The sequence below is a fragment of the Pleurodeles waltl genome, chromosome 3_1 (genome assembly GCF_031143425.1).
Source record: "Pleurodeles waltl isolate 20211129_DDA chromosome 3_1, aPleWal1.hap1.20221129, whole genome shotgun sequence".
In the NCBI taxonomy this organism is placed as follows: domain Eukaryota; kingdom Metazoa; phylum Chordata; class Amphibia; order Caudata; family Salamandridae; genus Pleurodeles; species Pleurodeles waltl.
The window spans coordinates 179704296-179722295 of record NC_090440.1 but is presented as its reverse complement, the minus strand read 5'-3'; the positions used below and the strand labels follow the sequence as shown (position 1 = coordinate 179722295).

Genomic DNA, 18000 nt, shown 5'->3' with positions numbered 1-18000 from the left:
AAAATAGGGTCAAGTGTGTGTCTTGCGGAGTGGGTCGGTGTCGTGACGAGCTGTTTGAGGCCGAGGTTGGAGAGGTTGTCGAGCAGGGTGGTGGTGGCGTTGTTGTTGGTGTTCTCAAGTTGGAAGTTTAAGTCCCCAAGGAGTATGTAGTGAGTAGATGCGAGAGCGTGCGTGCTGATGACGTCGGTGATGGAGCCGCTGAACTGCTGTCCGGGGCCGGGGGTTCTGTAGACGAGGTCCCTTGGAGGGTGGTGTTTGGGTTGCTGTGGATCTGGAAGTGTAGGTGTTTGGTGGTGCTGAGGGTGTTTTCGGTGCTGGTCGTGATCCTGAGGGTGTTCTTGTGGACGATGGCGATGCCTCCTTCTGGTTTGTTGGAGCGGTCTCTGCGGGTGATCTTGTAGCCGTCCTGGATGGCTATGGGGTGGTCAGGTTCTGAGAAAAGGTTCATCCAGGTCTCCGTCAGGAAGACGACGTCTGGGGAGGCTGAGTCGATAAGTTTCCATTGTTCTACTGCATGTTTGTGGACAGAGCAGGTGTTGAGAAGTATGCCTCTGAGATGGTTGCGTCCTGCCTTGGTGGGTGGGTTATTGGTGTTCACTTGATGCTCAGTTAGTTACTTGTTTGTTGTGATTGATGCCGGGTTGGTTATGTGATAGCTGTGACAATGATAGGGAAAATCTGAACTATAGTCTTTGTGCACACAATTTGAAATGCATTTTATGCATCAGTGCCTGGTTAACGTAATTTATGGTTGTTACGTGGAAGTCTACCTGACATGTGTAGTTCACATAAGGTGAGATGCTATACGGATAGGTGTTCTTTTTGTGCCGTTAACCAAATAATGAGTCTGGGCCCTAAAGTTTGGATTATTGGTGGTAGCACTCAGCGTCTGGACTGTATAGGAGGTTGGAGAAATCTGAGAATGGACCTACCTTAGTGGATGAGCCTGTAGTTGCTGTCTGGATGATGGTGTCACTCAGCTCGATTTGCTGCTCCCATGTCACAGGGCATATCTGACATGGATGTTCATTCATTTTGACAGTCACTTGATCTTTTCTCTCTTTCCTCGGATGTAGTGTTCCCATTTACAACATGTACCATGGATGTTTGGTGTCTGGGCCAAATCATTAACTTATTACATGATTCATTGTGGGAGCAGTTGAGTTTCTAGTTTTATATCAGAGTCTGTCTTTAATATTAGAACCTGTCTTGCAAGAAAGGAAGTGTAAGATAGCCCCCACAGAGAGAGAAGAAAGGGTCCTCTTTGTATTTTTTTTTTTACTTATTGCCTTAGCAGAGGCAGTCTGCTTTCAGTTGCTACAGATGTAGGGGAAGGTAATCAGCTGGCTTTGTGCACAGTAGAGACAGCTCCCTGCAAGAAAAATTGCAGACTTCCTGTCCAATGCAAGACCTGCAAATTCTGGTAATCTGGGCGAGGGGAAGGCTGCAGAATTCAGGCCATCGTAGTGCCTTACGTCTCAAGATCGGTTTCCCATACACTGAGCCATTGTATCGAGGCCTGAGCACGCTATTGTCCTGTGCTCCATGCTTCCTTCTCACAGAGGGTGGTCGCCTCCTTCTCTGGAGGACCTGCAGCCATGACAGTTTCTTCTGCTCACCTGTGCCACCCGTGCCGGAAGTCTGGATCCACAGGAAGCGGCAGAAGCATCCTGGTCAAAGCGTGTCATTGGCTGAAGATCCAATCTGCTTGTCCTCTGGCACTCTTATGTGTTGCCGGCCTCAGGCAGTCTCTGCCGTCGCTGGGGTTCCAGCTCCGGAGTCTTCAGTCGGACACACTGCATAGCTTTTTATCTGGATGAGTACCCTGCAAAAAGCATGTATGCGATCTCCTTGCCGGTGATCTCGTGCACGGTGTACTGGCAGGAGTAGATAAGCTGGATTTGCACCAATAGTGGTCCTGTGACCCAGGGCTCACGAAGGAGCTTCTGATCACGTCAACAGTCTTGGCTATGTCCAATGCTTTTGTGAACCTTACTTTTGGTGCCGGGGGTCATCACTTGCAGTACGGTTCATGGCCTGGCCTCTCTTCACCAAGCTAAGATGTCTCCCAGGTTCTGTAAAAGAGGAATAGACACTCTAGAAAGCTCAAAGAAGTCTAACACGTACCAGAACTTCACCACATAGTCAATCGTAGCCTAAAATCCAGACATTTATACTCGTTTTCAAATGAATAGAGCAAAGAGCCCTGGCCAAAAGTGAAACAAAAGACATATAATAATGAGCAAGTGCCGAGCTCTTCTTATAGAAAGAACAGTGAGAAAACCTTGAAGATGATCAAGTATGCAAGGGTAAAACGGCTGACTTAACTAATTTCTGCAGTCCTCGCTTACTTGTACCAACTTCATAACGAGGCTACATTCACTAGAACTGTTAGGAAACACGTGCAGTGTGCAACACAAGATAGTAAACTGGTAGGGCATTTGAAAATGTGCAATAATGCTAAGGCTTTAGTGTGCCTCAAGCAGGCATAAAAACAAAAACGAAATTGTTAATATAGACTATTCCATAAAGTTTTACTTCCTCAACCGCAAAAAATGTAATTAAGATAATCTTCCACCAAGTTGCTGTTAATAAAATGAGTGAGCGTTTAATGACCTCGTTCTTTCATTTTGCAAAATTATTCTCAGGCCTTGCCATAGCTGCTTCGAGTGCATGGCAAGCCTCCGCCTCAAGTACTGGAGGAGGTGGGAGGCTCTTGAAGAGCATTGCCCTTCACACTCCAGGCAAGGTAAAACGACTGCCTACTCTTTCCTATAGCAGTTTGACAGCCTGTTGTAGGCTCTCTGGAGGCTGTCGTAGTAGGGGCTGAATTTAGAAATTGTGCAGGTAGATCCATGTCCTGTTAGGCGATGCCCCCCCACCCCCGGGCGCAAAACAAAAAGGCTAAGAAACCCTTTGTATCAAATCAGGTGCGTTTCTGTGGCAGTAACCCCACAAGTGTCAATAGCGACAATATCTTGAAAGGCCTTTCATTGCACGTCAACAAAGATTTTTTGCAGAGATTTTCAACTGCCTCCCTTGGTGCAATCAGAATCCCACGTGCAAAATGACAGTGTGACATGCATGTGCCGCTCCTCCAAGCCGTGTAACACAGAATCGCGCAGGAGGGCGCTGTAATCCGTAAGAGAGCCTGGGTATTAAGTTATAGCAAGTACTGCACCACGGGTTTTGAAACACGTGTACGAACTAAAAACCTTTCTTGTAAGAAAGTTGAACCATTTTTTCCTCTAGATGTATTTTTGTGTTCGAGACTCTTCTGAGATTTATTCTTGGTTCATAATTTAATTTAAGCACACATTTTTTTTAAATGATGTCCTCTATGGAGCAATATTTATTGTAACCCTCCAAAGAGAGTTGCGCCCTCTCAACAAAAGTGCTCTGGTAACTGTTCCACTTACAGTCTCCTGCAGATAATTTGGTTACCGTTCAGGATAATTGAATGAACCACTTATTCGTTATGGTATGTTATTATGTTATGAGCTTTAGCAAACGATGTCTGCCATTTGTTTGTGTTTGTGTGCACTGTTGCTAATCTTGTGTGACTTTTGCATGGTTATGGGAGTTCTCATTGATAAAAGTCACAGTGGTGTCATGTGTCAATCCTGTGTAATGATGGATCTGTCTGGTGTAATTTTTAATCGGGTTGCCATTGTGTGCTCCCAATTTTCTCTGCGGCTGCGTGATTCTCAGGCATAATCCATAGGATTCCACCTATTATCTTGTACGTCAAGTGTGAACTGCTGTCCATTACTCAGCTGCTTTTGTTGCATTGCATCGTAGGAAGCATCACTATGGATCAGATCCAAAGGTGCTGTTTTGAATGTTGAAAGATAGAGAAGTGGCAGTAAAGGAACTTGAAAGCGTGTGGTAGAGTTGCTAGAGTGTAGGGCCAGCATGCTCTGTGTATGTCTACAAGTCCCCCTCCTCTTTGGAATGTGTATCCCTATGCTTTTGATACTAAATCCATCAGGGATGAGGACACCCAGATGTGTGTTGAAGAGGATGTTAAGTAGTCTTCCGTGACGAAACGTAGATCTTACTTACATGCAGTGATAATGTAATTGATGCCTGGAGCGTGTTAATGCAGTGTGCATTAATGAGCATCGATTGAGTGTGCTTTGTTGCGGAAGGAGTGTGTGTTCTAGTAAGAGTTACATGGATGAAGTTAGGGGCGTTAGATGTGTGAATGGGGTGAGTGTTTTTGCGTGATCTGGGTGTGACTTTGGGAATGGTACAAAATGAGATCTCTGCCAGACACATGATGAAGCATTTTTCCCTGGAGCAGGGATTTTTGGCCCTACGTTCTTCCAAGTACGAACAGGTTACCTGAACAGTATTATTGGGGCACAAGGATGCCCCAATAATACTGCATGTTTGGAAGGGTCTTGTTGCCATTTACATAGCTTTGGGCTGTGTTGTGAATTTGAGATTTTACAAAAGAAAGGGCAGATAGATAAGGTCTTGAATGCTGGTACCATTCAAGCTCAAAGTCTGTAGAGGAAGATAACTTTATTGCACATTTCATCTGGTGATTGCTCTGGTGCCACAACTGCACTACAAACTGATCTGAGACATTTGGCGGAGTTCTCAGCATTGCAAAGCACTGCCACGAAGGTAATGGGGTCACTATCAAGGTAGCATGAACTGGGGAGAGCAGCTATTGTTGGCTATATCTGTGAGAAGACTAGCGCTGCCCCATAACAGCAGTTTGTAAGTCATGTTGCAAGAGATAAGTAAGAGCACGGATAGATGTTTTTTTGATGGGGGCGGGTAAGAGGTAACATCGTCCAATAGAAGATAAATGCTGGAGGAAGACTGAGTGTGATGTGTTTTGTTGAAAGTAAAGAATATAGTCAGAATAAGAGGTAGGGAGTTTGTTCAAATAAATGATCCTGGGAGATATGATTGAACAGAAAGCAGTAGTTGAACGTTACATAGGATGGTAGGAAACCTCCAACAGATGTAAATCACAAACGCATCCAATCATAGCGATGATACCAACATTCCTTTTGTCAGCTCAGTACCACTCAACTACAGCTCATGCTTCTAGACTGCATTTAGGGGGTTATTACAACTTTGGAGGAGGTGTTAATCCTTCCCAAAAGTGACAGTAAAGTGACGGATATACCACCAGCCGTATTTACGAGTCCATTATATCCTATGGAACTCGTAATACGGCTGGTGGTATATCCATCACATTTGGGACGAATTAACACCTCCTCCAAAGTTGTAATAACCCCCTTAGTGTCTAATGTCTGCCTCTTATATGTCCCCTAAAAGAGGAAGCAAATCATATGAACGTTATGCTGGAGGTAATTGTTAGCAACTAAAATCCTGAATTCTGAATTGAGCAATTGCTATGTGCGGGTGAGTATATGTTTATTGGGAATCCGAGTAATAATGTTTGTCCTTTTGGTAGTTGAGACTTTTCCAAACAGTTCTATTTCTTGCTTTTGTAGTGGGTTTTATTTGTTATGTTATAGAGGAACGCAGGTGTCTGGTATTGTATGAATGCCTAACTTTCTACAATCAGTTGTTTTCCTTGGTTAAATGAGATTATGGGTTCAGCCAATTGTTATCTGTTGTAGTCAATTTGCAGAATTACTCTCTCAAGCAGATGTCTGCCTGATTAAGGAGGTATGGAGGCAGAGATTGTTCTTCTCCATTCAGGAGTTCTGTAATGCTGGGTCGTTTTGCACGTGATCCAAATCTGGGATGTTAGTCTAACTTTCTTTTATTATCTTACATGTGGGTTGCGTCAATTTTTAAGATGTATTGCTGAAATTGACATGTTTACCATTGTCAGAAATATCTTTTGCAACAGAGTTTTGTGACCTAGATGGAAATGAGTTCTCTCTTAAGCATGTTTTAATGAGATTCGTTTGGATTGAAGGAATTGAATTGGACTGAATGTACCTCTGTAACCATTAGGTATCCTATGTTAAGCTTTTAAGGGCAGGGTAATGCGATGTCTCCATATCATTTGCTGCTTTCAGAGATTTCACAATATGAAACTCCTTCTTCTGTATGTGTCAGACAGTTCATAATTCAAAACCTCTTGCTTATTCGTGTTACAGTGTTTACAAAGCAAAACCCCTCTCCCTGGGAATTGTCGGAGTAGTTCACAAAGTAAAACCCCTATCTATTGTATTTGTCAGAGGGTTCACACTGCAAAGCCCCGTCCTAAACTGTTTGGTATGGTGGTTAGAATGAAAACACCCTAACTACTGTATGTGAGAAATCAGGTATTTGGGGAGGGAGGAGTGGTGTCCCAGCGCAGTCAGAAGTTAATGGTTCCCAATGCTGTCAATGGGGGTCTTTCACCTCTAGTGTTGTGGGGGCTCCATACTGAAAACGCTCAAAACGTTCTCCAAGTATCCCTTTCACCACTTGACTCTCAAGGTAATGAGGTAGACCAATCCCATGCTGACACATGGAGATGCTGTGGGCTAGAAACCCAATGTAGAAAAATACCAATAAATCAATGTCCAGTGCATTTTTTTAAAAAGGAAAACAATTTTAATGCACACACAACTAAATATTACATACAGAATTACAAATATTTACAAGATTTGGGGTGGAATTACCAATTGGGACCCCTTCAAACGGAGTCTTGCAGAATAATCATTGGTACATATATATATGTATCAGAAACAGATATCACATAAGCATCTAATCTTGTGAATCTAGCCTGTTCCTGTTATCTGCGAGGTACCATGTGACATTCTGTGCACAAGTGCACCCTACCCAAAACACTGAAAATAAAACACACAAGGATTTTCACAATCAATAGATTTAGGCAATAGGCTTTTTCAAATTATTCACGATGTAAAATAAGAAGCCTACTGATTATGTAACCGGTTTTAATAATCAATCAATAAAGCCCATTAGCTTTAACATTGACATAAGATATACTTGCCCAGAGAGACTCGTCAATTATTCAAGGCAGACTGAAAGTGTGCTCTTTCCAATTGCATTTGTGAAAGAGTCCTCATGGACAACCACTTACAGTTTTTTCAGAAAGTTCAGAACATATATATATATATTTTTTTAAACATAAAGGGCCTTTATATGCTTGTTATAGACTAGACAAGGAGAACCCTTTCCTCTCGAATTTGTCAGAGTTCAGAAAGAAAAAAACCCACTGTCAATGATGTTTTTTTAGAGTTGCCAATGTAACCCCCACCTTCTGTTGCAGTTGTCAGTTCACAATGCATAGCCACGTCTTGCAGTGTTTGTCAACGGGTACAGAATGTAAACGTCCCTCTTAATTTGTATACTAGCGAGTAAATAATGTAATGCCCCTTCCGGTGGTTTTTGCCATGGAGTTCACAATGTAAAGCACCTTTCTATGGCGTTAGTTGTGACGCTCACAATGGAAAACTCCTTCCAGCTGCAAATGTCAGAGTAATGTAAAATCTTTTCCTATTATCTGTAAAGGAGTTCACAATGTAACCCCACTTCCTATTGCATTGATTAGAGAGTTCACAAACAAATCCCTTCCTATTGTATTTGAGAAATCTAGTTTGTGGGGTCACATCTCAGTCAGAACTTATGGGGGTATATTTATCGCAATAGGTGTCTTTCTCCTCTCATGCTGTTGGACCTCCATGCCTCAGATCTTAAAATTAGGGTCCTAGTACGCCTTATAGTTCTTCACTCTCAGGGTAACGAGGCAGAGCGGTCAAAGGCTTAATTGGGTACATGCTGTGGGCTATAAAGTCAGCAACCCAGAAAAATAACAATACATCAGTATCTAGCCAGGTCTTTTTCTTCAAAATGAAAAAGTTCTTTAACATAAAAACACCTAAATACTAAACACAACATTAAAAATATTTACAAGATTTCATATGGAATTATTAAGCAGAGACCCTATTTGGTAAATATCACAGGAGTCAACTAACTCCATCAGTCTAGTCTGTTTCTATAATCTGGCACGTACTATGCAACAATCTGAGCACCAGTAGGCCCTAACATTTAAAAAAGAGGAATCACAGAATTCCTCTATGTAGGCCTACTGTAACACCCAAGGCTTTTCACAATCTAAAAGGTTAAGTCTACATGCATTGTCAGGTCAGTCACAATGTAACATGGAAGGCTTCTGCCTTTACTGAAACATTAATAATTAATAAAGCAAGCCTGATGGCTTTAACATGAACATAAGCATGACAATATGACCTCTGCCAATAAAGACACATCAAACATTTAAGTATACATGGACATGGACATTAAGTCTCACACTAGATGCACCAAGAATTCACTGTAATGAACCCTAAAAAGGGACACTATAACATGCACTTGGTGTAGAGCACACAATGACAAACGCTTATTGCATTGCTCAGAGATATTAACATTTAAAATCACTGCCTATTTTATTTGTCATATAGTTCAAAGTGTAGAGCATCTTCCTGTGGTTTTTGTCATGGACTTGACAATGTAAAACCCCTCCCCATTTTCTAAGCATGTTCACAAGATAAAGCCCCTTCCTATGGTGTTTGCCATGGAGTTCAGCATGTAAAACCGATTCCTGCTGCCTTTGTCATGTTCACAATGTAGAAACATTTCCTATTGTATCTATCAGAAAGTTCACAATATGAAAATGCTTTCTACTGTATTCGCACCATGCAACGCCCTTTTCTACTGTATCCAGAGTCTTGTTTAACAAGGCCCCTATCAGTTATGAGCAAAGGAACTACTTCTTATGTGGACTAAAACAACTTTTGTCCAATTAAATGCCTGTAGGGAAGATAATCACTATGTGGTGAGAGCCAAAGCCCCTTTCTCACTTTTTCTTCTTAAAGGTTTTTTTCTGGGGATCACATATGCTCTAGCAGACAGCTTCTCTGTCCTTAAAATGGATGTGCTGCCACTGGACCTGTCCAATCGACATGAGCTCCCCTTTCATGTAAATGAGCTGGTTGTGTACCTCTGAATTTTAGGGCATACAAATTCAAATGAGCACTGGTTAATACAATTAGAAAATACCAGCTATTTTTTGGTTAAGGAGACCCGACTTCACGTTTATACAGCTGCAACCACAAGATGCAGAAATGCTTAGCAAATCTGCCCCGATATCCTTACGATTGTTTCATACCCAACACAAGAAGGATGATTCAGTATAAAATAAATACAGATAGACAGGGAGGTTGCAAAATAAACGTTTGTGCACAAGAATGATGCAGAGACAACACACATTCCAAACATACAAATAAAAACAAACTCACTACAAAGTAGTAAAGTGCAAAGCCTTGCTCCTAGATTCTGAATTTTGTATCAATTGTGAATGTCGAGTTTTTAAAGAAGTGTTAATATATTTTGGTCTGCCTTCATCTGGCATGGTTTAAGAGCACAGTATGCATTTTAACATGACCTTCTTTTGGCCACAGTTACTACACTCATTTTAAGGATCTAAACACTGCAAGTTTCATTGATGAACCCAGACTTCAATATTAAAGCATAAAAGATTGAAGTTTGTAAAATGCATGGTCTGTAATATCAGCTAGCTTGCAAAAGTTGTACACACAATGAGAGAATGTGTTTGCAGTTCCCTGTAAATAAAAGAAAGGGGAAAAGTATGTGTTAATAATTTCTTCATTGATGCAGTTTGCAATCCATCATGTTTGCATTTTTGTGGTCTGATAACATTTAAATTAAATACTCATTTTGGCATTAATCCATAGGATCCGGAGGCCTCCAGACGGCCCACACTCCCCCCACCAGAAATACACAGACCGACAAACTTAACTCGTTGGAAGTGGTTTTTATTCTTAAAAACATTTCAAAACATCTTATAACTCTTAAAACCAAATTAGTTATAACAAGTGTAAAAAGGTTATTCATTCCACAAACATTTTATATTTATATGTCATGAGAGTTTAGTGACCATAAATCAAATCTGACAGGATCCCTTCCCGTCCTGAACCACCGTTGGACCACACAGGTGACCCATGTCTCACCTGTATCCATAGGAGGGGCGGTTACCCTGACTACACCGTACCTTGTCCTCATGTTTCGGGTTCCGCCCCCCCTCCAAACACCAATCAGACTCGGGGTGTAACGGGGCAGCCAAGAGCCGGAGCCCCATGTTCCCCCCAGCGATCTGAGCTCTCTTACCCCCTGATCTGGTGTACATCCGCTGGTTGGCTCAGAACTTCCGGATCCTATCCCAGGTGTCCTCCCGGGGGCCCAACCTTGGGGACCCCCCCTGTTGTTTCTAGTCACATTTATATCTCAATTTCCGCCACAAGGGCGACCAGGGCCCAAAAGGTTCTTCGCCCTCCCCACCCAAAAAAAGGCTGCAAGCAACACCCCACATGTCACAGGTAAATTGATCGGTCCCCTCCTCGGATACATGCACCTGGTCCCTGTGAAACATGTGGGCGCCCTTTAATAGTTTGTGGGGGGTGTTCCATAAGGGCCCAGGGCCCGGACAAAGCTTTGCCATCTCGGCGTTAAACCGGCATACTGAAACATTGATAGACCTTGATCTGATCCCTGTGCCCCATTTTTGACGCGGCACCATGTGTGACCAAGCAATTGCTGCATTTGGAAATTGTTTTGCCAATTTAGTCATTTCTAAGAATACTGTCTCCCTCAGTGCCTTACGGCCCAATCACACCAAGTAGTTGCCTCCTAAGTGAATAATGATTAGATCCGAGGACTGCAGCCCCCCACATCCCTTCACCATATTGACCAAATGCTGCAGTTGAGTGATGCCTGCTCCACCAATTCCATACCAGCGGAACGCCACACCTTGCACGATCACCGGATTCGACCCACGGAGCTGTTGCACCCGGTACGCCGCCCGTCGAACAAATGAATGACCCAAAACCCAAACTGTCTGATAACATTTAAATTAAATACTCATTTTGGCATTAATCCAATAGCAGGCTCAGTTTTGTTCAGTCAATATTTATAGAAAAGGTGCAGCTTATACTTGCAATTACATCATGAAAAGTTTATATTTTGTAGAACACATACATGCATGGCTTGTTAGTGTGTTTTAGAAATTTCAACCAACTTGTATAAACTGATTAGCTATGGTTAAAAGGTTGCTTAACATCTAAAGGCGGTCTAAACTTGAGAATATCAGGAACCCAGAAAAATAACAATACATCATATCTGTGGATTTATTGTCTAAACTGTGCAGGGAGCACCAAACTGCTAAAAATAATGCTGAAAGTACATCAAATATGTATATATATATAAATATATATGTATGCCATTCTACCATGCAGTGTTTTCTCAGAAATAACGTTATTTCAAATGTCATAAGTGTTCTTATCAATGGTATAATTTCACATGCTATAAGTCATGTAATATGCAAAGGTATAACCAGTTCATGGAGAAGGCGTGAGTTATAGTTCATGTAGTGTGGCTAGTGAAGTGACACAACTGTGTGCGGAAGAGCATGAATTAGTAAATTGAAAGTGTTGTGTAAATTAGAAATTTAAGTCATAACTATAACTTTAGAACTTTTAATGTTTGTATAGCTTAAGTTGGGTTTGTATACAAAGAATAACGTTACTCTAGCCATAACTTACCCTTAACCTTTGTTTTTTTAAAATTGAATTTAAATAAAAAAAAAATCATTAAAAAATTGTCTTTCAGTGCAGTTAAGTGTAGTGTCGTAGAGTATACTGGAGGACAGTGTCGTACAGGCTAGTGCCATACAGTCTAGTTTTGTAGAGTGGAGTGGCATAGCATTTAGTAGAGTAAAATGTTATACAGTGTACTGGTGTGTCGTATAGTGGAGTGGCGTGTTGTGCAGTACAGATGAGTGTCGTACAGTGAAGTGTCATTGGCTGCGGTGTCGTAGAGTTGAGTTTTGTGGAATGTCATCGAGTATAGTGCTGTACAGTGGCACAGAGTGAAGAAGAGTGGTGTACAATATAGTGCCATAAAGTGGAGTACAGTGCAGTAAAGTGATGTACAATTCAGTGTTGTGGAGTGTCGTCCATTAGAGTGGCGGAGAGTCTCATACAGTGTAGTGTTATAGAGTGGTGTGTTGAACAGTGTCCTACTATGTTGTAGAGTGGAGTGCTGTGTCATATAGCAGAGTGGCGTTTTGTGGAGAAGAATGGAGTGGCTAAAGTGTCATACAGTGTAGTACAGCGGCGTAGAGTAGATGGGCACGGAGTGGAGTAGAGTGTCATATAGTGGCATAGAGTGTAGTGTAGAGTCTTGTAGAGTGGAGTTGCATAGTGTACAGTACGCCGTTGTATAGCGGACTGGCGTAATGTGGAACAGAGAGCGGCATGTCCAGATGTAAAAGTTTAGGCAATGATCAAGTAAAACTCTAAATGTCTGATTAGAACCTGATAAGTGAAATCTCAAATGTCCAGGATTAATTATCGTATGCCGAGATAAAACCTCCAATGTGCAAGCATTCCCAATTACTGTCTCAAAATCACAGACAATATCTCAAACGCCCAGACACAACATCTCACTTTGACTTGCATCAACCATTAATTTCCCAGTATTGAGACATTCATTGAGCTATTATAATGCACAGCAATGTTAACCTTTCCTATCACTAAGACATCAAGGCATGTCTGTTTCTATGGTTTTCTCTTTTATCTCTTTCTCTTTGTATTAGTTTATTCCTCCCGATTTTCTTTCTAAAGTGCTTTACGTCACCTTCACCTTTGTCTTCCTCTGTTTCTTTCTGCTATTAGTTCTTCCCTTCCCTATAATTCTTTCACTCTCATTTTCTTTTTCTTTCCTTTGTCTGTTTTTTTCCTCTTTCTTTCTCAGTCTCTTTCATCCTTTCCCCTTTTTCTACCGTTCTTTGTTCTAGCCCCTCTTCCTTCCTTTGCTCCGCCATTTCTTCTTTCTCTAATTTAGATTAATTATTATTCACTCCCATCTTAGTCAGTTCTTTTCTGATCTTTATTTCCTGGTCTGTTAGCCCTGCCAGGTCCATCTATTTCCCAGGTTCTTTATTTCCCTCTACCTCAGTACATTTGTAACAGTTGAAGAGAGCCCTTAAAAAGCTATTTTCCACTTGCAACAGAGCGCAAAGGCAACAACAGAGCATGTCTCTTTTCAGAAAATATACATTTCACAGGCAACAGCAGCACAAGCTTCACTCTTGCGCACAGCAGGGTGTGCACAGGTAGGAATAATCCAAGTTTCAAATACACACAAAAACAGGTACTACATGGACAGGTATTCAGCATTACCTCACACACATGCATCTGTAGTGGAAGCTTCTTTTAGAGAGACAGTACAGGTACAGCAGGTACAACAAGGCTGCACCACTGCAAGAGCTCCCCAAACAAACCAGTTTCCAGAGCAGCAGTGCAGGGTTCCATCACACGCAACACAAACCAGCACTGCAAGTTTTCCAGGCACAAGAAGGAACAGTACAACTGCACCTGTACATGCTTCCTTGACAGGCTCAGCATCAGTGCCAGCTTTCCTAACTCAGGAATGAGCAGCTTGGGAAGCAGCCGTGAAAACCGTTTTACATAAGCCTGGAAAGCAACAGTGCTATCCTCTCTCGAAACACAGGTACACCATGAGAAACAGAAGTAAATACTTCAGTCAAATATTACAGGTGGAATATGGCAGCAGATCTACTTCACCAAGTAGGCAACGCATAAGAGGCAGGAAAGCAAACCTCTAACATATAAGCAGTTACATTAAATCATCCTACATCATAAAACAAGTACAGCAGCGTAAAGAACAATGCAGGTCTCTCTTGCACAATACAGGTGCACTGCAGACTACGGCAAATTATACCTTACAAAACAGGAACAGCACAGGAAGCAGCACTAAAGACCTCTGTCACACAAAAAAGGTACAGTTGAAGAAGCAACACAACCTACCTCACAAAGGAGGCGCTGCACAGGAAGCAATCAACATGTCAAGCCTTTCTCTGAAAATAGGTTTAGGGTTCAATGTGCACAAGTGCTGCTTACCACACATCATATGGGCCACCATCTGGGATATGTATCCAACATCATTTTACATGCAGTTATTGTAGGTGCATAATCATAATGGCAAGAATAAGACTCCGAGGAACAGATTACAAAGTGCTGCTGGTAAACAGCTATGACTGTCTAAAGGTGTCATATGAGATAGATGCACTTGGCAGTAGTATTTGTGAGACAGCAACTCGGAAATATGTGCAATGCATTTATGTTTAAATGTCATAAATAATCTGAAAAACCAGACACTGTTACCCTGAAAGTGGCATCAAGTGATACTTAAGTATGAGATTTAGAGTGCTTGGCCAGTTAATCAAAATAAATCAATAATGTAGTTAGACAGAGGTACTGGTCTGGGGAACGAGGTCACACCAAGCGTGCATATTGCGTGGAGCAAATGAACGAGGGAGGTTTGGCGAAGTACTCCACCCAAAGACAAAAGACACTGGCATTTTTTACCGAAGGACATGATCTCACAGTGGACCATGACATCCAGTGATGGTGATACCAGCAAGGAGTACCTTGACAGTATGGAGAAACAAACACAAACACAAATATTTCAGTTACAAAACAACTATTTCAAACATTGCAAACTGAAGATGACTGCCAGAAAGGATCGCTCACTGAAGAGCAGGATGGTAGAGGGGAGCTACTAGTGTCCCAACATCTGTTCAGAAAATGGAGGAGCGCATCACCATTGTCTGTGTTCTGAATCCAGCTCCTAGAAAAAGTATTAACTTTTAGCCCAAACACAGAGAGAAACACTTTTGGATATAGGTATTTAGCGGAAGAACAGCAGTGACCACAGAGAAATATTTAATGGTTACTTGTTCCTTCCCTATCAGTTATCTGAAATGGGAGGAATATTTTGTGCAGTTTACTGAGCCAGTTGTGTGCACACCATTTTAATCTCCTCCACAAACCAATTGTCTCTGCATATCGTTGAGGGTGGATGAGGATCTACATATCTGAGAGAGTAACACTGCGTTGTAAAACATTCAGGGCTATATTTATGGCAAAGTGGCACAGTGCAGCACAGCAAGTTGCCTTGCTGCAGTCGTCACTGGAAAAGTACAGGAATGCGCCGTAATTAAGGCGTTTGGCACATTCCTGTTCTTTCCCCCTGCGCTGGCGCACAATGGGCTGCCTAGCGCGAACGCAGGCACCCTTGCACTATTTTAGCCAGATACCTGGCAGCTCAAGCATGGTTCTGTCTCCTGCAAAGCACACCTCCTCCAGACTGTACAGAAACAATGTAGAGCCTTTGGCCTGGGTGAGTCTTCCATCATTAAGCAGTGTTACATTACCCCTGGAAGACAGCAACACACACCTGCACTCACCCTTCCTAAGTTATTAAATTTTGTAACAAATACACTTCTGCCACGTGAAGAACCAGCAGCAGTGGAACTGGAAAGGGAGATAGAAACATGCGTTCTGTGGATATGGCTTTACCCCTAAGTGAGCCAAAAATTGTTCTTTCTTATGTTGATTTCATCGTTGATATCAAATATAGGTACAAATTTAAAGTGTTTACTTTTTTTGCTACGTAGTGTTTTTCCTCTGTGCTCCTATTCTTTTTTCTCCTCCTTCAGGGCTCAGAACAGTTTGGAGAGAAATAATTCAATTAATAAAAAAAACAACATACATTTCAGAGCAGACTTCCTCCACCCTGAGTCCCCATGGCTTCCCCACACCTTTTAGGGAGAAAGAAACAATTTGTTTACACCCAGGTGATGTGAGCAGCAAAAGTGTGTGGTTGTGTTTATTTCATGGGACTCCCAGCAGCAGAGACCAGTTCTTTCAGTGCTGGTGGTAAAGTTAAATAGGCCCTGTTTTTCCTCTCAGTCTAATGCACTGCCCCTGCTAACTCTTAGGCCAGGGATCGCAAAGGAAGTGCCAGGGGTCACTAGGCAGGGGTCGCATTTGTGACTCCTGACGACCCCTAAATGACGTCCATGAGGGTTACTCCATCACAAACGTGACGGATATCCATCCGCCGTATTACGATTACATTATAGCCTATGGAGATCATATTACGGTGTACGGGATAGCCGTCACGTGTGTGATGAAATAACTTGTCCGCCAAACTCTAAATCAGGCCATTAGATTAAATAGTGTCTGCGCCGCTTGCCACTCCACCACAACACCATCTGGAAACAGGGAACGAGAACACGACGGAGGCAGCTAGAAGAATGTTATCAGTAAAACATAGCCTTGCATAGAGGGCAGGAGAGAAACACCTCCCCCCACACCTTGCCAAGTGACTGGAACCCCACCAGCAGGCAGGAGATCTGACGAGACCCTCCCGCAACAGGACTAAGGGTGACACCAGTCAAGGCAACATCTCATGAGGCCCATTGCATTCCTCCCCCCTCAACACAACTCCTACTTGAGAACTATGCCAGGCAGAAGAGCACGAAAACTCTCACCTCTCAGTTAGGAAATAGGACCCTAAATAAATACTTAAAGATCAAGCTGAGAGAGACTGCAGACAACACAACAGGTGGCTCTGTGCACCCAAAGCCACAATATTGCCAACAAAATATTGCACTTTAATGTGTCAGATCCACATCTACCACAGGGACACTGCATGTGGCAATACATCGAATTACCATAAGAGTACTGTGCTTTACTGTGTTAATCTACAAAATTCCAATGTTATACTTATTTATATTTATTCAGAGATTTGTATAGCGCTGACACATCACCCAAGTCATGTCAGAGTGCTGTTACTTACCTATTGTGTGGCAGTTCTGTACTTATGAAATAAGGCACTATCAGTGCTTTCAGTGGATGATGAAGATGGGGGCTTTAAAGTGGGCATGACCAAAGAAGCAAAATGAAGAACCCTTTACAGGAGGCATAGCCTATGTAATCCCATGCTTGATATACAAAGAAAGGGAGACTGAGAAAGATAGGGAAAGTCAGGGGTATAGAGCCAAGGAGAAAGTGGCACCAAAAAAGAAAGAAGCAGAGAGAGAGGACAGCAGTGAATGGAATATACCTTTCCTCTAACTACCTTTCTATTTACCCTCTAACTGTCCGTTTATCTGTCTCTATCTTTACGTATCACACTGTCGGTCTAAATGTCTGTTTCATTCTCAATCTTTTTATTTATCTATACACTTATCTCTTGTTATATCTCTCCCTGTTGTATCTACATATTCTTTTGTCTCTACCTCTGTCTTGCTATTCCACTGTCAAGCCATGTCTCTATCTTTAAAACTCTACATATATATATATATATATATATATATATATATATATATATATATATATATATTATATATATACACACACACTTGCATATGCATATGCCAAAAAGGAAGACACTGCATCCTGTGATAGCAAATCTTTATTTGTGACATTACAGCTAATCCCAAAACAATATTATCTTCGTTTCAATCCATCATCCAAGAACCAAGTATGCATTATTACAGATTATTTTCATAAAATGTTTCTTTCAACTTCATCTGTTAAATAAAGTTGAAACAGAAATTCTTTCGATCTATTTTCACATTGTATGTCGTTTGCTTCTATTGCAGTTCACAAATGTCAAATGAGGCCTTTCTCACTGTTTTGAGATTTATGCAGGTATTTGGACCTACAGGGTTAGGTGAGCATGGAGTAAGCAGAAACACGTTTTCTGTACCACAGTGACAAAAAAAGGGGATTTGCCATCACTTTGTGCAGAGTATTCCTTGTCGGCATATGCTTGAAGTTGGTTTATTTGATTGAAAGTTGGCTTAACCTCTTTATACAACACAGACCCTGTAAGGTGCCTTTTGTGAGGAGAAACCACATTGTTGTGATATAGTGGAAGTCCCCACTGAGTAGTTATAGTTCGGTCTGAGTTTCCATAGGAAATGCCTTCTTTGCTTCCTAATACCTTTGGCACAACTTGACAAATCTTGACAAACTTTCCAAGAAAGTGCTCTTCTACATGGAAGGTATTGGGTGATCTGTCAAGCGGCAGCCAAGTAAAAGGAGGGGGTCCCAAAACGCAAAATTCCCATGAAGTTTTCATAGAGATTTTTTAAAAGGG

General features: G+C 41.9%; 1 protein-coding gene across 1 annotated transcript in view; it reads right to left on the bottom strand.

The window, feature by feature from the left end:
• Positions 1 to 6517: 6517 nt before the first annotated feature.
• NRG4 (neuregulin 4) overlaps positions 6518 to 18000 on the bottom strand; it is a 227521-nt gene continuing 216038 nt past the window's right edge. The window contains exon 6 of the mRNA XM_069222108.1: positions 6518 to 9569. The gene's annotated coding sequence lies outside the window, so the exon portion shown is untranslated. The remainder of the gene's footprint in view (positions 9570 to 18000) is intronic.